The sequence below is a fragment of the Myotis yumanensis genome, unplaced genomic scaffold (assembly GCF_028538775.1).
Source record: "Myotis yumanensis isolate MYYU_CA2020_CCGP unplaced genomic scaffold, mMyoYum1.0.hap1 SCAF_12, whole genome shotgun sequence".
Lineage (NCBI taxonomy): Eukaryota > Metazoa > Chordata > Mammalia > Chiroptera > Vespertilionidae > Myotis > Myotis yumanensis.
The window spans coordinates 33,426,461-33,450,823 of record NW_027223763.1 but is presented as its reverse complement, the minus strand read 5'-3'; the positions used below and the strand labels follow the sequence as shown (position 1 = coordinate 33,450,823).

Below are 24,363 nucleotides of genomic sequence, written 5' to 3'. Positions count from 1 at the left end.
GAAAACACACACACACACATTAACCCTTCCTCCCTTGTTATCTGCAGATGTCACCAGCTGTGGATGTCACTACAAGAGGGGAGTGGTACAACCAGAGAACGCAATGCTTCACTTCCCTCGAAGTTGCCAGAAACGGCCGGTACGAACTCCTAAGCATCGGCATCTACTCCTTACACCCATATGATGTAGAGGAAATAAAATATGCTGGACATATGGATAAAAATAATCTTTTTTTTAGCCAGTGACTTAATGCTATATGAAGAACATAAGCTCCAAAGCCAGACAGACTCAAGTTCAAATCCTATCTTTACCACTAGCTGTGTGATCTTACGCACATTACCTGCCCTGAGACTCAGTTTATTCATAGTCAGAATAGCAGCAATAACAGCCAGGCATCCATGCTCATGTGCATTGCATCTTTAAGTCCTTACAATAGCAGATGAAGGGAAGATTTATATGGCTCTCAAAGATGAGAAAATATGAGGCTCTAAATTATCAGGAAGTAAAGCCAAGATCCACCAGATCCTCTTTATCTTTATACCTTTTCCCCAGTGGCATGTCTGGAATATTCCCTCTGATCCTGGAATCTTCAATAGTCTTTAAAAGACTGCTGGGACATATCTTGATATTCATATTAATCTTCCTATTTATCCATGGAGATATAATTATCAACATAAAAATATACATGGCTTTAAATATAAATACAGGGGGAAATGTTAACAGCAGTTGTCTCTGGGTGGTAGAATCGTAAATGGTTTTTAATATCTAAGCTTTTTTAAAAATATATTTTTATTGATTTCAGAGAGGAAGGGAGATGGAGAGATAGAAACATCAATGATGAGAATCATTGATCGGCTGCCTCCTGCACACCCTGTACTGGGGATCAAGCCCATAACCCAGGCATGTGCCCTTTGTGAGAATCGAACCTGAGGCACTTCAATCCACAGGCCGACACTCTATCCACTGAGCCAAATCAGCTAGGGCAACATCTAAGGTTTTTGTATTGTGTCTACTGAGAGTACATCTGTTTGGCAAACAGGAAAAAAATATTTCTCAAAGCCATAGGAGGAGATTACTGGGCTCTTTTTAATTTTCTCAACATTTGCATATTGTTTCCAGAATAAGTAAAGGTATTTCAGTCACTCAAATTATATTTCTTTGGTTTTGCTTACTTTTAAAAAAAATGTTCAAATGCTGTAATTAATGCACAAGGGAAAAATCTAGTCTGCACTTAGAGCTGATTAACTTGGGGTTCCTTCAATGTTGTGAACAGGCTGCCATAGCCCCGGAGGACCCAAAACAATGCACATTTACCCCAAAGGGAATTGGAAAGACCCACAAGCATGGCCATAGGACTTGCTCATGCAAGACAGCTGGACTTTGCTCCAAGAGCGGGTTCTACCAAGCAACTCCTGACAAGCCAGTGACCTTCCCCCACCCTCTCAAAGTGACCATTTTTATACCGAAAACCAAGCTTAGGTCTGGCTTAGCTTCCCACATGACTCATGCAGTGACTGATGATTCCCTAGGGGTATCAGAGCTGCCCAAATGTCCTCAGGAAATTCAAGCCAGGACTAAGATGTGGCCCATCTTCTTCGATTCTTCCCAGGCATAGAAGGGAACACTATGTGCTATCTTTGGAGCATCCTTCAAAAATCATGTGTCCTTTGGCTCAGCAGAACTAAAGTTAGTTCTTACTGTCCCAAACCAAAGTCAATACAGCCATAAGAAAGCTGTGTGTTTGGACCACACTGACCCAAAGTGGCGGGCTAACACCAGGTTCTGGAAGTCAGATGCCAAGAAATAAGAGGCTAGGAATCTGCTTCAGTTTCACTGTAAGATGTTCTTGGGGCTACTGTCTATGCAGCCCCGGGGTGGAATGAAGCACTGGGAAATATCTGCCTTCCATAGTAACCAGTGAAATTTTTCTCTCATGGTTAGATTACATTTTCTTTTTCAATTTGCCTTCCAGGATGCTCACAAATGCATGGCCCACCCGCAACAATTGTGCAAGTCATACAGCCTGCAAGCTTGCATTCAGTTTGTCCCCATGTTCTTGACATTCCATTTAACCTAAGTCTTACTTGCATTATTCTTAATATTCTTATTCTACTACTACTTGTTAACCAACTCAAATGCCATATAAAATATGTTCGATATAAGTTAATAAGACATTGCTGGCCAGCACTAGCCATGTCAAAGAGGTGCCATCCAAAGGGTCTGCCCCAAAAGCCACCAGAAGAGGCCTGTCCTTTCCCTCCACAAACTTGTGTCAGATTCATGGTAGTTCACCATTTGAAATTCATTCATTTAGCAAAACTACTTTCTTCTATTCTTGGGAGATAAATACACTGGGAAGAATGCCTCCCTATTTATCCTTGCAAAGAAGTTTATCATGATCCTGTGTAGCCATACATCACTCAACACAGGTGTGGGCTTAGGAAAAGAGAAAACACATAATTCAGATGTTGGTACGCTTGAAGTTGTCCCAGAGGCTCATTACACTATCTTCATATTTTTGGATTCTTTTTTCTTTTTGTTTTTCCGGTTGGGTGTTTTTTGCTACTTCGTATTTCAAATCGTTGACTTGATTCTTGTGATCCTCTAGTCTGCTGTTGGAACTCTGTATAATATTCTTTATTTCAGTCAGTGTATGCTTAATGTCTAGTTGGTCCTTTTTCATAACCTCAAGGGTTATTGAGGGTCTCACTAAATTTATTGGTGGTTTCTAGAAAATTCTTGAAAAATATTATAACCATGGTTTTGAACTCTATATCCAGTCGTTTGCTTTCCTCCATTTCTGTCATTTGTGACCTGTTTCTTTGTCTCCACATTTTTTATGCTTCCCTGTGTTGATAGAGTGGCTTTCTCTGCTAGGAGTTCCTATAGGGCCCAGTGGCTCAGCCTCCCCAATTACCTGAGGTGGACACTCTTGGTGCACCCCTTTGTGGGCTTTGTGCACAGTCTTGTTGTAGGTAAGCCTTGATTGTTGTAGGTATCACTGGGAGGAATTGACCTCCAGGCCAATTGGCTATGAGAATCAGCTGTGTCTGCAGTGGGAGAACTTCTGTGCTGGAGACACCCTTATGGGGCAAGACTTGCTTCAGTGGGGCTTTGGTGCTCACTAAGTCTGCCCCCTGAGAGTGTCCCTTATGGATCTGAGGAGTTGTAATCTGGATGGTCCCACTCTGGCCACTGGGTACCCTGGCTCTTGGATCTCTAAGGAGGTGCTAATTTAGCCTCTGCCTGAGGCTACCCAGCAGGAGCTATGGAGAGATCTGCAGATTCCTCTTCTTTGTTTGGGGTTTGGAGGTGCCCAGATGAAGCCCAGCTGTGAAACAATGCAAGCTGCTGTGGGGCCTTGGGCCTTCTCTTGGAAGTTCTGGGTCTGTCTGGCCCAGCTGCAGTTTGTTAGGTAATTTCCAGATTGCAAAGGGCCTGGGCATTCATATTCAAAAGCCTCTACACAGAGCTTGGGTGGGGCAGGGTCTCAGGGGATCAACAGGGCGGAGCAAGAGCTATGGCTGTTCCTCTGTCCTACCCTAAGAAGGCCCACGTCTCAGTGTCCCGGTAATCGCTGCAAGCACCTCTGAGAGAAAGCCGCCCTCGAGTTCCGACCAATGCCAGACAGTCCAATTTCTCCCCCTATGAGTCTGGGTCCCCAGAGACTCACCCAGAACTGGAATTCAGAGCAGTCAGGAGCTTGAGAGTCCCTCCCGACTGAAAAAGACAACCATGTCCTCAGTTGCCAGCCCTTTCCGTGTGCGCCTCCGTACCTCTGCACTTTACTTCTGCACCTCCTCTGAGTCTCAGTGTGCTTTTCTCTTTCCTTCTAGTTGTAGAATTTCCACTCAGCCAGCCTTCCTGTGGTTCTGGATGATGTCCGTTTTGTCTTTTAGTTGTATTTTTGAAGTGGTTGTGCGAGGCAGCAATTTCCGATGTTTACCTATGCCGCCATCTTGGTTTCTCCACATTTCTTAATCTAAAAATTTGGATATATGAGACCTAATTCACAGGATTACTGTGAGTATTGAGTGAGATGATGTTCACTAAATTCCAGTGCATTATCTGTCACATGGTAGGTGTGCAATAGATGCTTCTTTTTCTTATAAGACTCTACTGGAAGTCACAAATTCTCAGTGCCTAACCTAAATATACAGCCTACAGATGTGTGTTTGAGGCTTTATTGTTTTTCTTTTTTAGTTTGAATACCTAAAAGTTGGTTCTTGGGTGTGTATATGAGTACCGTTTCAATGTAACTTGCCCTGAAGCCTTTACTGGTACACCTTTCTAATCTTGCTATAATTATTGCTAAATACACTTCTCTAAGGGACATTAAATCACATACCTAAAAATAAACATCTTTCTCTGATGAGGAGCATGCCATCTCTGCCACAGTCTCCACTACTCCCTACTGTCTTGCCCCCAGCGCTATGTGCACATTCATGCTACCTGCCTGGCCCTGTAGGCATCTGAGTCTGTGACGTTTGCCCTTAAGCCAAGAATCAGAGCAAGTGGCAGACAGAGGCCAATGCATATGAGAGGTGAAGAGCAGTAGCTCCAACAGCCCAGCCCCCAAACCCTGTCACAGACAGCCATGATTCCATGACAGCTATTGTACTGCTGAGGGTGGCTATTTTCCTCAGCGGCAGAGCCAAATCCAGCATAGCAGCTCTAAATCTGCAGGTGGCACCATGCAACTGGTAGCCTTGGTGAGACAGCCAATGCAAGTAGCAAATCAATATCAACTCCATCTCCAAAATGCCACTGAACCTAAGAATAAAAGCAATGACCATGTAAATTAAGGCACTTGGGCCACTCTCCAATCCCCTCCTCAAGACCTCAGAGGGGGAAAGATGCTTGAAATCTAGTCTGATTTTCACTTTACTTTAGCCAAGCTGCCTTAAGCTATCCAAACCTTGAAAGCACCTCATCTCCACCAATTCCCAATTATCTTGGCAGCAGTGGAAGCAGCTGTGACCCAAAATCTCTTCTTGGGATTTCTTGCAGCTCTATGGACAAGGCTGGGAGAAGCAAAGGCAGACAGACCCTGACAGCAGACCAGTCCTCTTTAGAGATCCCCGGGTCTCCCACAGCCTGTGGTCTTGCCTAGGTCGTAGGAGTGAAGGTCTTTTCATATGAAACATGACTATGTTCATGAGCGGTACCTTGCTGAGCTGTTGCAGGCAGCAGGGAAATCAAAAAGGGAAATAGCATTTTTTTTTTTAGGGGCTATACTAGGGTTCTCATTAAATGCTCTGAGGGCCTAGGGGCCACATTGAAAATATTTAACAACAGGGACAGCAAGGTGGCACAGCTAAATCAGAACAATTGGCCCACCAGCCAAAGATCCCTTGGAGAAAGTATCCACAATTTGTGGTTTTGAAAACCAAGCACATGTACTTTAAAATATAAAAAAAATTTAAAACCCTAGACCAGAACTGGCGAAGGGCTCTACAAGCATTGATGCTGCCTGCTGAGTGGCTGGGCCACTGCCTCCGAGGAGACAGAATAAGGCCAGCGAACAGCTGTAAAATGTCTTTTAGAAAAGGAACATCTGGTCTCGCTCCAGGATCACGGAAGTTTCCTGGCTGAACTCTGGGGTTATGGGGTTCACTGGTTTTATATAACAGGCTGTATTTCCACTGGAATCATACTGCCATCAAATTATAGAACAGGACTTTAGAAATCAAATCCAAACACAGTGAGCTAGGCTGACTAGTGACAGAGCTAGTCCAGAACACAGGCCTCTGGCTCCCAGTCTGTGGATATTTATTTATTTATTTATAGCAGAACATGAATTGCCCTTATTACAGTACTAAAGGCTCGGTGCATGAAATTCATACACGGGGGGGAAGGGGGGTCCCCTCCACCCAGCCTGCACTCTCTCCCTGCACCCTCTCACAATCTGCGACCACTGGCTCCTAAATGCTCACCTGCCTATCCGCCTGATCGCCCCTAACCCCTCTGCCTGCCTGCCTGATCGCCCCTAACCACCTCTGTCTGCCTGCTTCATCACCCCTAACTGCTTGCCTGCCTGCCTGATCGCCCATAACCCCTCTGCCTGCCTGCCTGCCTTCCTGATCACCCCTAACTGCCACTGCCTCAGTCCCCATCGCAACAGCTTCATCTGAAAGGATGTCCTGAATGCAGTCCAGAAGGTCATTCAGCTGTCCAGTCTAATTAGCATATTATATTTATATTATTATAGATGTTGTCACAGGTCCATTTGTATTGTCCCACAACACAGCAGATCCAGCCCCAGAGTCAGCTTCCTAAGGCAGTAAGCAGGGCTGGGACTCCAGAAACCAGCTAAGAGGTGGTCTTGGGGCCCAGGCAGGCTGTTCTCTCTGGCCCAGCTGTAGCCCACAGTCTAGGTGAGGCCCAGGATGGCCTGGAGCTCCTGGGCCTTGTCGCCAGGCAGTGAGTCCAGTGCTGAGTGGAAGCTGTTGGTGTGCTGTTCGGCCAAGAAGGTCAGGAGCAGCAGCAGTACAGCCTTGGCATCTGGTGGGATCTTGTCATCAGCCTGAATGAGGCTACAGATTCACAGGAGGTCGGGAGCCACATCTACAACCTGGTCGGGGCTGCCCTGGTACAGGAGGCTGAAGAGGTAGCCTATGGTGACCCACTCCTCCAAGTCCTCCTTCGGCGGCAGCATGTGCGGCAGAGCAAGTCAGCACCCGGGGCTCTGGTCTCCTTGTGGAACTGGCCATCAGTAGGTGGGCCAGTGCCCCACTAATGTTATCGTGGGCACGATCCTGGTGCTCCCATGCCCACATGGGCAACAGGAGCCCCACCAGCTTGGAGAAGTATTCCTGGGCAGGGCAGCCCCCAGGCTCAGCCAGAAGATGGCATTGCTCCGAACTTCGGGGGTCGGTCTCCCGGGCGGCCTCAGCAGCACGGGGAGCAGGCAGGACACAAACTGGGCTGAGGCAGCACCCAGGCCCAGAATGGACTCCGCCAGCGTCCTCAGTGCAAAGGACTTCTCTGCCACTATGCAGCTCTGTTTCGTCTTGCAGAGCAATAATGGCAAGAACCCAGCGAAGAAGGGGGCAAAAGTGTCTCCCTCTCGCAACTGCCAGGGCAGGAATGGCCTCACCTTCGTACTCTAGCAGCATGGCGTCATATTCAACCTGGTCCTCGTCCCCCTCCTTCTCCTCAGTGCCCTGACAGGCTCTTCCTCTGCAGCCCGGCCTTAAGCATGTTGCAGAGCTCAGTAAGGCGCCCAGGAGGCTGCAGTGTGAGGGTCCCTCAAATGCGCAGCCACTGTCAGGGCCTCCAGCACGGCCTTCACCACTTGGCGCTCCCGCTCCCTGGTTACCGCCTGCATGTAGGATGTCGCCCCCTGGTCCAGGTGGCCTGCAGAGCAGCAGTGTTGGGTTCTGAAGGGCACTTTTCCAGGCCTTGTGTAGTGCACAGCAGAACTGTCCCGGAGCCTCAAGGGCTCCTTTCACATATTCAGGTGGAGGCACTCCAGAACTTCGAATACTTCTTCAAAGACACTCTCCATGTAGGGAAGGAGGGCCACACTGGTGTTCACAGAGATCTCCCCCAGGGCAGCACAGGTGTCTCCCTTCTCATTGAAGAAGGCATTCTCCACACTGCACCCTGAGATCTCTGAGTTACCCTCCTCCACTTCCTCCCCATCGCTCTCATCATGAAACGGAAGGAAGAAGCTGCTGCTGTCGTTCTGAGGCACAAGGCCCTCCGTGGAACACATGACAACAGCATGAGTGTGGGGATTTCTGGCAGATAGGGTGCCAGGCCCTCACCCATCGGCCCCAATAAGGCTGCAAACAGGCTGCATGTGCAGCGCCTCAAGTCAGGGTCGTCTACCTGGTCACATAGGCTCAGGCCCAGCTGCTGGTATTCCCCAGCCAGGGGCCTCACAGTCTCCCCCACTGCTCATGCCAGCACCTCCAGTGTCTCCAGGCTCTGGATCCGCAAAGGCTGAAGGACCAAATGGCCTAGCACCAGGAATTCCCACAGGTGCTCCATGGTGGTGGGGAAGTAGGGCAGCAAGGAGGCCTAGGCAGCAGTGACAATGGCCCCCAGGGCGCCACAGCCAGCTCCTTGGCCAGGGGGCTGTTGGGGCTCCTAGGGGGCTGCATCATACACTCCATAAGCTCTGGAAGTAGGGCTGCACTTTCAGCTCTAGGTTCTCCACGAAATTAGCATAGCAGGCCCTGGCTAGGTGGTGTGGGTGCCCAGGAGACACTGACTTCAGCTCAGCAAGGAGTGTAGCATCCCCTCCCCTGAACAGCTGCCAGTAGGAGGCCATAGGGACTCTGAGAACTGGCCCAGGGCAAGCAACAAAGCATTATGCACAACGGATCCTCCAAGCCCTTGCACACAATCTGCAGTCGTGGGGGCAGCAATCTCTGCCTGATGTGGTCACCTGCTCCATCAGACAGCGCAGCCAGCACCAGGAGCCCAGCCTGGCACTGGTGTGGGTTGTCACTCTGCCAGGCCTCTTCCAGCATGAGCATCAGCGGGCTAAAGGGCGTCTCAGGGGGCAAATGGAGTGCCAACACAATCTGTACAGCAAAGTGCTTGGGTCTCTCTCCCACCAGCCTAATCTCCAGTCCTTCCTCCTCTGATTCCCAGTCCTCCGGATCCAGCTGGCCCAAAGGGGGCCGGCAGCCATAATGGGGGAAAGGGTGTGCAGCAAGGCGGGCAGGAGATAAGTCTTCAGTAAGGCCTTGCTCTTGACTTTGACCAAAAAAGTGAGGCTGCAGAGCATACGAACACGTACTGCACCACCCAAAGCCATGTCTCCAGCCACCCTGAGGCAGAATGTGAGGATCCCAGAGAGCTGGGAGGTGATGACAAGCATCTCTGACTCCAGCAATTCATCCAGGGCCTCGGGGCCTCACAGGCCTTCGCCTTATCTACAGCGATCAGAGTCTGCAAGGCGGTGGTGAGCTTGGGCACTAACATCCGAGCTGGAGGCAGCCATTAGTGCGGAGGTAAGGGGCCAGGGTGGTCAGAGCGCAGGGAGTAGAAGAGAAGCCCTGGCGAGCCCACCTCACCAAGGGTTTCCAGAAGCCCAAGAAGCTCCCAGTGGTGGGGTCGGAAGGCCTCAGGCCGGGAGGTCACCGCTACACTTAGCAGCATAGCCCCGTCTCTCTCTCAGGGACGTGGGGACTGTGGGGTTTGTGCTGAGGAAGCTGCATGGGCTGAGGCCAGGCCTCCGGGCCTTCCTTCCAAAAATAGAGGCTGAGAGCTGGGCCGGGCTAAGGCTCACACTGTGCGCTGTCTCTGGCTGGGGTCATCAGCACCAGGGATTGAGGCTTTCTGGGTGCTCCGCGCTCCGCTGCCGGCCTCCGCCAGCGGGCGTTCAGTCGCTGCAGGTCGGGAACTGGCAGGTCTGAGGATCGGTGGCTGAGGCCAGCAGGCCGCAGAGCCATGCAATGTGGCGGGTCCGAAGAGCCATCTGCAGCTGCTCCGTGGCCCGAGGATGCGCTCATGTCCAGCAGCAACAGCTCCCACAGGATCTGCTGCAGGATCTGCTCCAGGCCGCGGGCTCCAGGGCAGCAGTTGAGCGGCAGTTACGTGGCCGGGAGGTGGGAGGGACAGCGCGTGGAGGTGCTCGCAGCATAGGAATCTTTAGACAACAAATGCCCGTCCATCTCGCTCCGGCCCTGCTGACCCCATGACGTCACTCACTGTTTGCCAACCTCGGCTTCGTCGAGGTGAAAAGAGGTGCACACACATCTCAGCCTTAAAACCACTTTTGTTGGTGGTGGCAATTTTAACCAAGGCACAGTCTTCCTCTCAGAGCTTTGTAGGAAAAGAAGATCCGGGGGGTAAGGGAGGGCAGGGGTGTGGCTCACTGAAATATTCCTAAAATGCTCAGATCATCCCCTGCCACCACCACCACCACGGCCGCCGCCACCACCACCACCACGGCCGCCGCCACCACCATCTCTAGAGTACAGAAATGCTCTCATTTCAATCTGGGCTATTCTCTGAAGATTGTGCACTGGAGGCATTTACTGTATGTATTTTATGCCGCAATGTTTTTTAAAGCCATAACATGTTTATTCTTCACAGTGAATGCCCCTCTACAAAGCCTAAGCTGAAATTTAAAGAGATTCACAGAAGCACCCATAAAACACACACACACACCCCAAGGCTGATGCAACCTGACAATTTTTTTTTAAGCTGAAGCAAGTAAATTATATGGCAAAGCCTGAAATGCCTGCCCCACCTCCGGGCGTGCAGTCTGTGTGCGCGCGGGGGGTACACACACACACACACACAAAAACACACACACACATATACACACACACATACACACACATACACACACACATACACACACATACTCACACAAACACACACACACACACACACACACACACTGTGTCAGCTCCTCAGACACAGTCTGCCACATGCCACAGCCTCTTTCCTAGATATATTGTGACAGACTCTAAGCTAATGAGACCCCAACTGTCACCTTCTGTTTTTACATTTGTTTTTTCATGTTTTCTTCCCAAGAGCATTGCCCAAAAGGCAATTACGGACAAAATGCATAGCACCGGCGTTCTTCCTCCTCCTCTTTGGAACAGCAGGTCCCCACGTGGCAGCCTGGAACAAAGAGCCTCAGCTCCCCAGAAAGGGAGGGCTGGCCTCCAGGACATGGGGGCCGGGGTCTTGGTGGCCACCAGGTCAGGTATTGATGGGCCACGGCTGCTGCTGCAAAGCCTTCCTGCCCGTTGCTGTGGGCAGGAGAAACAGAATTGTAAGAAACTGACTTTCTTAGAAAAACACCATGCTGAACTCAAGGGCCAGAGCCAGCAACTGGAACATCAGAAAGCTTGCAATGGGCAGATAATTCAAAGTGGGAGCTGTGTAAAAAAACACTATTTCAAAGTGGACGGGGTAGAAGGCAATCTCTTCAAGTGGGTAAAATGTAGACAATGAGGCTTTAATGAATGCCCATTTAATAAGTCCCCGCAGATGAAAAATGTATAGAAGCTCTGTGGTATAAGCAATCCATTGCCAAATTATCCTCAATCCAAGAGCACTGAGCACAGGTCCCCTAAGCTACAAGCAATAGGTTTGCTTGTTTTTATGATGGGGGGGAAAATCACACACACACACACACACACACACACACACACACATACACACTTTACCTTTCAAACAAAGTCAGTGGACTTTTTCATAAAGGATTATTTTTGAACACTGGAGGAAGACCAGCTCCTTCAGTGATTATGTTGAAGAGGTGGATTAAGGGAGATTATATTGTTCTTTGTGCATTTCCCTATTTTCCATTATATGCACGTGTTTATCAGAAAAGCTAGTTTTTGAACTTCTTTTAAGAGCCATAGAAGACAATGTTAAACTGCCTCAATGCACACATACGAACGCACACAAATACACATAGCCCACATGTGTAAACCCTGACTACTCCCGTCATGGTTCCATGTTAATGGGGAACAAGGATTACCTTGCCCAGGTGGTTGTCAGAACCACCATGGAGTGTGGGCTGCTGTTAGCCCAAGTGAGTGCCTGACAGGAATGCTGATGCGAACCTGTCACAGAAACACCATGGCTGCTCTGATGAGATGTGCTATGAAGTCAGCGTGAAGGTTTCACCGGGCAGGAGAGCGAAGTGGCAGCTGGTGGGGATGAGGTAAAAAGAGCTAGTCACTCCCCTGCTGAATGAGAGTGGTTCACAGGGTCGATCCCACAAAAGCGCATTCCCATCAGTGTCGGTGCCTTCCCTGCCCTTCACTCTGACAGATAAAACAGCCTGTCAGGGTGTCTGTACATTATTAATAACTATTTCGGGGATCCCCCATGAATTCTGGGTAGTTTGTGAGTTTAAGTCCATTTCCTAGGACTTGATTCGCCCTCACTAGATACCAGCAGGGAGATGGGAACACTCAAGAGCCTTGGCCCCCTTTCTTTGGGCTCTTCGCAGCCACGCTGATGGGGAGCAAGGGGAACACCCCTGGGCTTTCCTCCAGCAGTTCTCTCCTAGCCACCTGGACCTTGGACGTGAACGGCTGTCCATCTCTACATCAACATCCTCCTACATGACATAGGAGGTGTCTAAAATCTGGAACAAAATCCACACTCAAATTGGTTTGCTCAATTTCAAATTCTACTAGTTCAGATTCAGTAGCTAAATTACCCATCCCCTTATTAACGAATTTGTGAGATTCATGTAAACCATGAAATTACATTTCTATATTTTTGAAGTTCCATTTGATTTTTTGTGGATGGACTCTTTCTTTCTTGTGCCCAAATGTATTATTTTTCTCTGAAAACTGGAAAGTTAGATATTACTTCTTAAAGTAAGAGCGTCTTGGATTTTTTTTACCTGAGCTTAAGTATATATGTGAAAGAATTATCATCCAGAATTTTATTCACCTTAAATCTTGGATCTTATATCTGAACTAGAGGCCCAATGCATGAAATTCATGCAAGAGTATGCCGTCCTTCCCCTGGCTGCCAGCACCAGCTTCCTTCCAGCACCCGGGACCCAGGCTTCCCTCAAGCCCCAGCTTCGTCCGGAAGGTCATCTGGAAGGACGTCCAGTCTAACTAAAATGTTATGCTTTTATTATTATAGATTCTCAGAATTAGGTTCATCAAAATAGCTGCAAGACTTACTCAGAAAACTAATTTAACCCAAAGCAATATATACATCTGTTTTATTCATTTCTAATCGACTCAAGAATAAGAATATATCTGATCTTTATTATATACTCTCAAAAACATATTGACAGATTCTTGGAATCAGGAAAAAGGAATCTAATATAGAAATGTATAAATAAGTTCCAGCTTCTCACTGTAGTGAGCACTTGAAGTGTGGCTAGTGAGACTGAGGAACTAAATATTTAATTTTAAAAATGGATGCCTGATTCAGTTATTGGAAAAATTTACATTACATGTGTGGCTCACATCATATTTTTGCTGAACAACACTGTTCTAGCTAGCTATATATGGTGAGGTAACTGACAACAATAGCATATTATTCATTTATTGTCTCCATATACGAACACATCTTTTGTAGCTGTTGTACAATAGCCTTGTTTATTATTTTCCCACACTCTTTTCATTCTATCTCTAAATAGTAAAGAGCCATGAATGGCTGCTACCCTATAGAAGCAAAGGTTGTTCTACTACTGACAGTGGGCAGTAGTAAACGCCAGTCATTCCAGTCGCTCCCATATAACCTGGCTCCTGGGCTGGGAATAAATACATGACAGCCAGCAATAGCCTTGCTAGGGAAGGCTCAAGAGTTACACCCAAACTGGCTGTCTTACCCAAATATACAGTATTTATAAAGCGGGCCATTGAGTATGACACATAAAGAAAACATCTGATCTTACCACAAACCATAAAAGTCTTTTTCAAGCTGTGTGCTCTGGAGTACAGGTGGGAACTGAATTTTATCATAGACCCAATCACCTATTTGCAGTTTATTTCCAGTTACTGAGAAACTTCCCGAGGTTCCTTTTCCCCCACCCATCTGAAAGGTGGGAGACATCAGTTATGTCCACCCGTTTCCTGGGGTCCCATGGCACAGATGATGCACCAGAAGATCACACCACCCATCAGCCACCATCCCAGCAACTCAAAGGGCTTTTATGCCTATTCATTCATTTTTATAAACATTTTGTTGGGCCCACCCTCAACGGAGAACAAAGAAATGTTATCTTCTGCATCTTTTTATGATTTCACAGAGCTCTGACTGTAATATCCCAGCAGTAAGTTAGAAACACATATTAACTCTTTAGGTTACTATGCAAGATTTGAGATCCACAAGAAGATAAAGAAAAATGCAGTGATAACCATGCAGCCACCCCTCCTGAATTCCATCCCATATGCCCCCTCTCCAAGGACCCCACTGAATTAGTGTTTATTATGTCTTCACATTTCTTTATACTTTTACTACAAATTCATGTATCCCTAAGCGATATATGGTTTGACATGTTTTAAAACTACTGTATGTGTTTCAAAGTATGAGTCTATTTTAAATACTAGATGTTTTTAAAAACTTACATAAAGTTAAGATAAATAACTATCCTTGACTACACTAAAAATCCCAACAATTTATCAAGTTTGCAGACAGAAAAATAATTTTTTTTCTTTTAGTCACAAGTCACATATAAATGAGTATAAATTTAAATATTACATATAATCATGTATGTTCATATACAATTCATAGCATACAGAGTTCACAACAAAAATAATAGAAGCTCAGTGTGCTCAATAATCGTTTAAAACTTTGAATGGGCAGATTGGAAATCACTTCCATATGTGCTTTTTTCCCCCTAAAATAAACTTTAAATTAAAATTTTGGAATGGTACAAAATAGGGTTTACAGTGCAAAAAGCCCCCTCCTGGGGGCTTCTGCCCTTGCCCACAGCAGCCCAGCAACCCACCCCATAGGTAAGCAGTATCATTTCTTATGTACACATCCAGAGATATTCCACATAAACAAGTCATCACACTTACGTTCTTCCCCATTTTTAACACAAATGGTAGCAACTTTCTATTTTCATTTAATGGTAATCTCTGAGATCCTTCATATTGGTGCTATGGATAGAGGGAAGGAGGAGGGGGGCTGAATGAAAGGGGGTGGGGGGGGCGAAATGGGGACATCTGCAATAGTATCAACAATAAAAATAAAGAAAAAATAATACCCACAACACAAATTCCTAGAAATGGAACTGTTGATTCAAAGAGTATAGCTAAGTGACTATATATTTATGTGTAGGTATAGATATTATAAAAGTATCCTCCATAGTGGTTACACAGTTTAACTCCCACCGGACATGTATGAGAGCATCCTCTTTCCCTGCCCCCTTGCCAACATAATGTACTGTGTGTTGTGTTAATCCAGCTAAGTGATAAATGATATCTCACTAAAATAGTAATTTATGAATGTTTTAAATACTTTTAAAGAAATCCTCAATTTTAAAAGGAATGAGCACAACTCAATACAACACAAGCTAAGGGATCCAAGAAGCCTAATGAATGACGCACTGAGTTTGTTAAGAGGGAGGTGCTAATAAAATTCAAGGCATGACACTACGCTATGAAAGGCTATATTCGCTTCACATGAGCAACAAAGACAAATATGTCATTACAGCATTGCCCCACCTCTCATAATAAACTAATTCATAATGATGACACATGTATAAGCTTTATAAAACCTCCTAGAGAGAGAACCACCCAGCAGCTGTCTAAAGTTCAACTACTCAGAAATATCAATACTATACATGACCATCTGCTCTATGTTAAATGACTTTCCTTAACTTGAGTAGTGAAAAAGATAAATGAAGGAAAATTTGAGGGTAAAAGTAAGTGGCTCTTCCCAATATCACCCATACGCTTATTGACTCCATGAATGTCCCATCCTTCAGATCAACAATAGACTTAGAGGTAGGTCATGGGTTCAGAACAGAGGCTTGGCTACTGGTTTGTTGAGTGAACCCAGTCACATCACTTGGTCCCTGTGACCTCTCACTCCTCATCTGTTAAAATGACAGGATTGAAGTGGGTTCTTCTTTGAAGACCCTCCCAGCTGAAAAATACTCCTGCTGCTACTAATTAATAGATGAGTGGTTTTCTAAAAGTAAAGAAGTACATAGGCCTTCACTTACCTCCATTTTAATATGCATTTGATGGTCATATGGCTAAAACTTGGGGTTGGTCAGTAACCACTAAAACCAAAGAACAGAGACTTCTATGTGTATTAAATAAGGGTGCTGTAACCCCAGGACCTGTCCAAGGAGTCAATTAACAGGAGTATCTGTTCTATCATACACCATAACTGAAATGAATGAGAAAATGCTTCCAAAACTTGGAATCAATAAGCTCAGTGAGGATTAAAATTAATGGAACATTGATTTTAATGTCCCTTGCTCAACTCAAAACCCTTACAATGGTACTGGCTACTTCACATCTGCACACACACCTGCCATAAAGCCAAGGAGATAGATTTCATTAAATGGGTTTCCAAATCATCAGCTATGAAGCCTCTGATGGGACGATGGGGCCTGAGGGTTTCCAGAAGGGGTGCTATCCATGGAAATGCAAAGCAAAGCAATTAAGAAAACAGCAAGACCATATCTAATGAACTTCAAATCAGCAAAATGGAAATGTTATCAGAAAATACCCAAAATCAAGATGCAGTCATGACCTTGAGAGCATTATGCTAAGTGAAATAAGTCAAAGAAAGACAAATAGTGTAATACTGTATGATCTCACTTATATGTGGAATCTAAAAACATCAAACTCATAAAAACATAAAGTAGAATGGTGGTTGCCAGGGGCTGGGGGAAATGGGGAGATCTAGGTAAAAGGGTACAAACTTCCAGTTATCAGATGAATAAGCTCCTGGGAGCTAATGTACAGCATGGTGACTATGGTTAACAATACTGCACTATATGTATACTTGGCAGTTGCTGTGAGAGTAGAGCTTTCATGTTCTCATCATAATAACACTATGATAATTATGTGAGGTAAAGGATGTGTTAACTAATCTTATTGTGGTAAACATTTCGTAATATATACATGTATCAAATCTTCACATTGTGTACCTTAAACTTACAGTATTATATGTCAATTACAGCTCAATAAAGTTAGGGGGGAAAGGCCTTCATAATGTCCATCTTTATCAAATACAGAAATGTCAGAGTCCAAAAAAAAATGCTAAATGAAGCAAGGAACTTGGACTGGGGGGAATCCAAAGGAACAAAATTAAAGACCTAAACTAGAAAGAAATATGGTCAGTTGGCCAACCACTGGCTTCCATTTGTTAATTAATCATTCATTCATTTAAAAAATGTTTATTATTCTAGAGATTTTGTTAGCTACCTTTCTGCTGCCTGCCATCATTTATTTCACTGTTCATTAGCTGACTCGCACCCAACACAGTGAATAGAAGGAATAGTTAAATTCCTGGACATTGATCTTACTCAGGTAAGTAGCAATAGTAAAAGGTTGCATGACATAATCCAAAAGATAGAAAGAGGAAAAAATTAAATTGAGTCTTGTAGAGAATCTAGAGTCCATTTATTCATCATTTAAGAGTCTACACACTCCTCAAAGCTCTGGCTACTTGACTCTGGCCTTTGACATCCATCAGTGGGTTAAGCCTGTCCGACTGTTCACTGCCTATCTCCTAATCCTGGGCCTCTGGAACTGTGACCTCCCAGCCTGGAGCACTTCCAGGTATCCACAAGTAGACACATCTGGTGTTCCAACTGACATGTTCTCAGACTCACCCCTAATTTCAGCCAAATTTGTGCACGCTCCAGCTCATTTCATATTGACGGCATCTCACCATGGAAATGTATGGTGAGATGTATGCTCCGCATCCTTACTTCCATCCTGGGGCTTCCCCAAGACCACAGAAGCAACCAAGAGATACCTAGGCCTGTGCACATGTGCAGCACAGCACACAAGTGAAGGAGAGTTAACCCTGCCAAGATTCACACTCGACAGTGGGAGAGAGGAGCAGATGGCAAATGCCACTCCTGCCTCATGTCCTCTGAGCTGACAATCTGAAGCCTCTTCAGAAGATCTCAGAAGAAGTGAGTGTCCATTTCCCACAGTAATGACCTCCACAAAACATCTGTCTTAGTCTTCTAAAATACAAATTTATTTTCTCACAGTTCTGGAGACCAGAAGTCCAAGATCAGGTTACTGTCAGGGTTGGTGTGTGGTGAGGGCTCTCCCCTTAGGTTGAAGATGGCCACCTCCTCTCTATGTCCTCATACGCCCTTTCCTCGGGGCTCTCAAGGAGAGAGAGAAAGAGAGAAGTCTGGGGTCTTTCCTTATAAAAACATTTATCCTATTGGATCCCCCTTATGACCTCATTTATCTTTAGTTACTTCCTTAGAAGCCCCATCTCCACACTTGGGGGTGAGGGCTTCAAAATATCAATCTGAGGAAGAGACAAACATTCAGCCATAACAACATCCTTACTTTGGCTCTGCTTCTTCCCTGCCATTCTTTGCACTTCAGATTGGGTCATTCCCATTGTTATTGCTGAAGGCAGTCCTCATGAATTATTCAACAGCTTCTCTATCTGGGCTGGCAAGGAATGGCTGTTCTGATTAGAAGCTGTAGTGTCATCCAGTCATCACTTTCTGAATTCTCAACAAACCACATAGTTGCCTCCAGATCTAAATCCAAACCCTCTGTCCCATCTGCCAGTTTAGGAACCAGCAATCTTTCTGAGTGGGGCCAGATGGGTTCTGGCTTTTACTCTGCTGTATTAGCTACTGAAGAGTAGAAGATCTCACAAGTCATTGTCCCACTAGAAGATCAAATCCTCTCACTCTCCCAAGAGGTCTGGGATCTTAATGGTCAGCATTTCCTGGGGAGAGAAGGCTCTCAGAAAGTAGGCTCAAGCTACCCCAACACACCAAGTCCTAATCAAAACACAGGATTGATTTTTGTCAGGGGCAATTCAATGATATACAGCTCTTTCTGACAGACACTGCTCCTGTGTTGTGGGCTTTCATTCCCTCTGAGAGGTTCTCTCCCACTGGACATTAAAACTTATCAAAGATTAATGAGATGCCTTAGAAATGGGATTATACTCCTGGGGAGTCTATTAAGTTCAGTTGGCACATCATTCTTTATTTTCATATGCTTTCCTTTCACTCACACCAACAACTTTGCTAGGTTGATAGGGTAAAAGGAAGATGTGACCAATGAGGAAACTGTAATGAACATGCCCAGCACTACACAGCAAGGCCATGATAACTGGGCATCCTAACACTTGTTCCATGCTCTTCCCAAAACTCCAATCACCCCTTCCTTCCTTCTTTCTTTCCTTCCTTCCTTCCTTCCCTCCTTCCTTCCTTCCTTCCTTCCTTCCTTCCTTCCTTCCTTCTTTCCTTTCTCTCTAATACAGACAAATCCTCCTCCAGAGAATAGACAAATACCAGGCCTTTTTGCTTGATTTCATTTTGTTTTTCATTTTTCAAGTGTTCTGTAAATTTATGATGCTCTATGTGCCTAAACCCCTTGGGAATGGAAATTTGCACATAAGTCACAGAAACAAAGGTGACATTAAGATAATAAAGGACCTAAACAATGGGACCTGTCTATAAGCTGCACCCCGGCAGCCAGCTGCCTTGGCTACACTGATATTGTATCTCTTAGCTATAAAGTCAGCAGATGGCGGGGGAGAAAGTATTAGAATCTACTGCTTATTATCCATCTAATCAATTACAGTGTGTTCAGCTCATTTAAAAACAAATTTTTTAATTCAAAAAAGTCTTAATCATGGGCTTTAAACTGACCAGCAACATAATTCTCAATTAGGCTCTTGAGATAAATCTTGAAATTCCTAAAGGCCCAGCTGTTTAGACTATTCTTTGACTTTCTATAAGACACAGTTACCACTTGGAAATCTCTCATCTCATTCACAACCACCAACTGCTGTGACTCAGGCAGCAAGCGGGTCCTCAATACCCTGTAATATGAAGAGTCTGAGCATCCAGTCTTAGGGGCAAACAAAGAGAATGAACAGAAGGAGACAAGCAGAGCTAGCAAGACCCTCTTAGTCAACATGGCATCAGTGGGCTTCCCTGTAATTAATGAGGGACCCCTAAGGGGCACAGAACTCCTGTCTATGAAGTTTTCATGTCAGTAGAGGTGGGTTTGATTTTTCCTCATTTTATTTCTTTAAGAATTTGCATTTTGGTTTAGGCCAAACACCTAAAGACAATATGCTCTTCTTCTGTAAACAAGGATTGCCTTCCAGGGTGTATGTTAGTTTGCTAGAACTGCCATAACGAAGTATCACTGACTGGGTAGCTTAGACAACAGATATTTATTGTCTCACAGTCCTGGAGGCTGGAAGTCTGAGATCAGGGTGTCAGCAGGGTTGGTTTCTTCTGAGGCCTCTCTCTCTGCCTTATAATTGGCTGTCTTCTCCCTGTGCCTTCACCTGGTCTTTCCTCTGTGTGTGTCTTGTGTTCTACTCTCCATTTCTTTTGAGTCATATTGGATTAGTCCCCACCATATGACCTCATTTGACCTTAATCGCATCTTCAAAGGTCCTATCTCCAAACACAGTCACATTGTTAGGCACTGGGAGGGTTAGGACTTCAACATATGAATTTTAGGAGGACACAATTCAATCTGTAACAAGGTAGAAAACTCATTTCAAATTTTTGCTCTGAGTCCTATTGGGCCCAAAGTACTGGGACTCTGGGGCATATCTGTTCACTACACATTTCTGAGAAAGAAATCTTAGCATGTTCATCAGGGGAAATAGCAGGTTTATACACCGTGTTCTGAGCATTTACCTAAATAGATGCTGCATCCCATCCAGCTACTCTGAGAGCAACCTTCCTAGGTATCCCAGTTCATAAAAATATTGCAAAGGAAATGTGCAACAGCTGGTATGGCCAAATATTGGGAGCCTAAAACAGTGTCTAGAAGTTCATCATTTCCAAGCAGACCTCTGTCATACTGAACTTCAATGGTAATTCCCTATGACCATTCTTACATCTCTGTACATACACAGGTGTGCAAGCGTACAAGGCATATATGAGAGAATAACTATAAAATGCCCAATTGTGCAGTAAAGAAGGCAGAGATGCTGGATGTTTGCAAGAATGTTTAAAATGGAAGAATCTGGGCCACCAAAAAGATGCTGGTACCACTGAAATAAACCAAAGGAGCTGGAAAAAAATCACATTTTAATTGCTGACAGGCAAGTCGACACCTACCTCTTTCCTCCCTGCTAATTAGTAACTAGTACCCTATGTCTGTAAGAGGAATTATAAGACTTGCATTTACCAGCCAACAGGTTCTTGAGCAAAATAATCTTCAATATGTTAATCCTTTAAGAAAGTATTTACCGTTTGCTGCCTCGAACAACCACTTCAAAAATACAACTAAAAGACGGAACGGACATCATCCAGAACCACAGGAAAGCTGGCTGAGTGGATGTTCTACAACTAGGAGGAAAGAGAAAAGCATACCGAGGCTCAGAGGAGGCGCAGTGCTGAAGTAAAATACTAAGGTTCGGAGTGCATGTGGAGTGGGCTGGAGGCTGAGGGCGCCGTTGTTTTCAATTGGGAGGGAGTCTCAGGCTCTGAGCTCCAGTTCCGGGCGAGTCTCTAAGGACCCAGACTCATACGGGAGAAGCGGGACTGTCTGGCATCGCTCAGAACCCTAGGGCAGCTTTCTCTCCGTGGGGCTTGCAGCGACTACTGGGACACTGAGAAGCAGAGCCTCTGAGGGCAAGACTGAGAGCAGCCATAATTGCTAACCCCGCCCTGGTGATCCCGTGGGACCCGCCCCGCCCAAGCCCTGCAGGGAGGCTTTTGCTGGATAGCCTCAGGCAAAGGCTAGATTAGCACCTCCCTAGAGATCCAGGAGCCAGGAAGCCCAGAGGTCAGAGTGGGACCATCCAGCTTTAAGCTCCGTGGAACCATAAAAGACACACTCAGGAGGCAGACTCAGTGAGCACCAAAGCCCCATCGAAGCAAGTCTAGCCCCAGAGGGGTGTCTCCAGCACAGAAGTTCTCCCACCGCAGACACAGCTGATTCTCACAGCCAACTGACCTGGAGGTCAATTCCTCACAGTGATAACTACAAAAATCAAGGCTTAACCACAACAAGACTGTGCACAAAGCCCACAAGGGGGTGCACCAAGAGTGTCTACCTTAGGTAATTGGGACACTTAGCACAGAAAGGCACTCTATCGACACAGCGAAGCATAAAAAAATGCCGAGACAAAGAAACAGGACACAAACGACAGAATTGGAGGAAAGCAAACTGTTGGATATAGAGTTCAAAACCACACTTTTAAGGTCTTTAAAGAACTGTTTAGAAGCCCTCGAAAAGACTGGTAAGACCGCCGATAAATGTAGTGAGATCCTCAAGAAATCTAATGAGACCCTCGATGTTGTGATAAAGGACCAACTAGAAATTAAGCATACACTGACTGAAATAAAGAATATTATACAGACTCCCAACAGCAGACCAGAGGGTCGCAAGGATCAAGTCAAAGATTTGAAATACGAAGAAGCAAAAAACACCCAACCGGAAAAGCAAAATGAAAAAAGAATCCGAAAATATGAAGATAGTGTAAGGAGCCTCTGGGACAGCTTCAAGCGTACCAACATCCGAATTATAGGGGTGCCAGAAGATGAGAGAGAGCAAGATATTGAAAACCTATTTGAAGAAATAATGACAGAAAACTTCCCCTACCTGGTGAAAGGAATAGACTTCCAAGTCCAGGAAACGCAGAGAACCCCAAACAAAAGGAATCCAAAGAGGACCACACCAAGACACATCATAATTAAAATGCCAAGGGCAAAAGACAAAGAGAGAATCCTAAAAGCAGCAAGAGAAAGAAAATCAGTTACCTACAAGGGAGTACCCATACGACTGTCAGCTGATTTCTCAACAGAAACTTTGCAGGCCAGAAGGGAATGGCAAGAAATATTCAAAGTGATGAATACCAAGAACCTACAACCAAGACTACTTTATCCAGCAAAGCTATCATTCAGAAGTGAAGGCCAGATAAAGAGCTTCACAGATAAGAAAAAGCTAAAGGAGTTCATCACCACCAAACCAGTATTATATGAAATGCTGAAAGGTATCCTGTAAGAAGAGGAAGAAGAAGAAAAAGGTAAAGATACAAATTATGAACAACAAATACACATCTATCAACAAGTGAATCTAAAAATCAAGTGAATAAATAATCTGATGAACTGGTGATTGTAATAGAATCAGGGACATAGAAAGGGAATGGACTGACTATTCTTGGGGGGGGGGGGAGAAAGGGGTGTGGGGGTGAGTGAAGAGATTAGACAACAATCGTGCACCTATGGATGAGGACAGTGGGTGGGGAGTGAGGGCAGAGGGTGGGGTTGGAACTGGGTGGAGGGGAGTTATGGTGGGAAAAAAGAGTAACTAATGTAATAATCTGAACAATAAAGATTTAATTAATTAAAAAAAAAATAAAAAAATAAATAAAAAAAAGAAAGTATTTGCCAGGAAGAGTCCAGAAAACAAAGTGTTAGTGATACAAAGATGTCTTTAAGAAATTGTGGAGAAAATGGCAGGTATCACCAAACCAAAAGATGTTATCTGGCCAATTTTTTAAAACTGTATCTCAATTTTGACCTTAGCAGGAAGTCCAGTGGTTGAGTCCCTGTTGACTGTGCTTGGCCAGGAAACAAATCACCTTCAGAACTATTATTACCATAGGGATTTGGATAAATTCTACTGAGAGGGAAAGATAATAAAACAGAGTTCTGGCTGGTTCTCAAAAGACCATTGAGAGGAATGTAAAGGTTCCTGCAAGAAACTTGTCAGAAGTTCCCCAAAAGAGACCTTCCTGAATTTCCTATCTCCTTCTAATTGTTTTTGTAAAAATAAATAGAACATTGCACAGTAGTCTATGACACACATCATGGTAAATAAAGGTGTACCTGAATTAATTACATTTTAACTGACTGACACATAGTTCGAAAGCTGGCACATACTTTTGCCTTATCAAGACAGGTTGGAGTTGTGGGACTATGCTGGGCCAGCCCACTAATCTACTGCCACCTTGTCTTCCGCCTCTAAGAGCTAGAGGACTCCACTCCAAGCTTCAGTTTGAACAGTGCATTGGTTACTCACAGAGATCTCATGGCCTCCAAAATCCTATTTCCTGATTTTTATCACAGTAAACAGTTTGATGGTTTTCTAAGGGACTAGCAAATATGAGATGCTTTTAATCATTCAAGGACCATTGGATAGTAAGATGCAAGTTTTACTTTCAGATATCAGATAGGTGTGGATCATGCTTAGGTCTCAGACTCCGCTACTATTAGGGGAAAAAAAAATCTCTCAAAAATTTGGGAATAAAGACACCAGTCAAAAAAAACCAACTACTTCTAAGCTATTGTCAGTAATACATCTTATTAGACACCAGGTTAAAATGGCATTGCATGGAGTTCAGGTCATTTGATTTAATGTAGTTTTGTGATCATTTCCGTCAGAAATTGAAATAGAGGTTTTGTAATCATTTGAAATCATTTCTAGAAGAAGTTGAAAGACAGACCCCAGCAGACCATTTACAAACTTTATTTCCATAAGAAAAGAGACTTAAGTCATTCCTAGGTATGTGTCTTCTCCAGGACTATCATCCACTAAAAACCATAACAACCACCTGAAGCGACATTCTCAAATTACATTAAATGAGTGCTTGCTGTAGGGAGAGAAGTAACCAAACCAAAAATTTCAGGTGGGCAGAGGTGAGGTTTTTCTTGATTTTCATCTTTGTTCTAAATTAGTAATATTGTGAGAGAGCTAAACTCTCAGAAGTGAGAATGTTTAATGAATTGACTTTTAGTTCTTTGACAAA

General features: G+C 44.9%; 1 protein-coding gene and 1 pseudogene across 2 annotated transcripts in view; both read right to left on the bottom strand.

The window, feature by feature from the left end:
- The window catches only part of FRMD3 (FERM domain containing 3), a 237,131-nt gene that overhangs the window by 152,172 nt on the left and 60,596 nt on the right, over positions 1-24,363 (bottom strand). The gene's annotated exons all lie outside the window — the stretch shown is intronic.
- On the bottom strand, positions 6,374-9,928 carry LOC139020906 (importin-4 pseudogene; annotated as a pseudogene).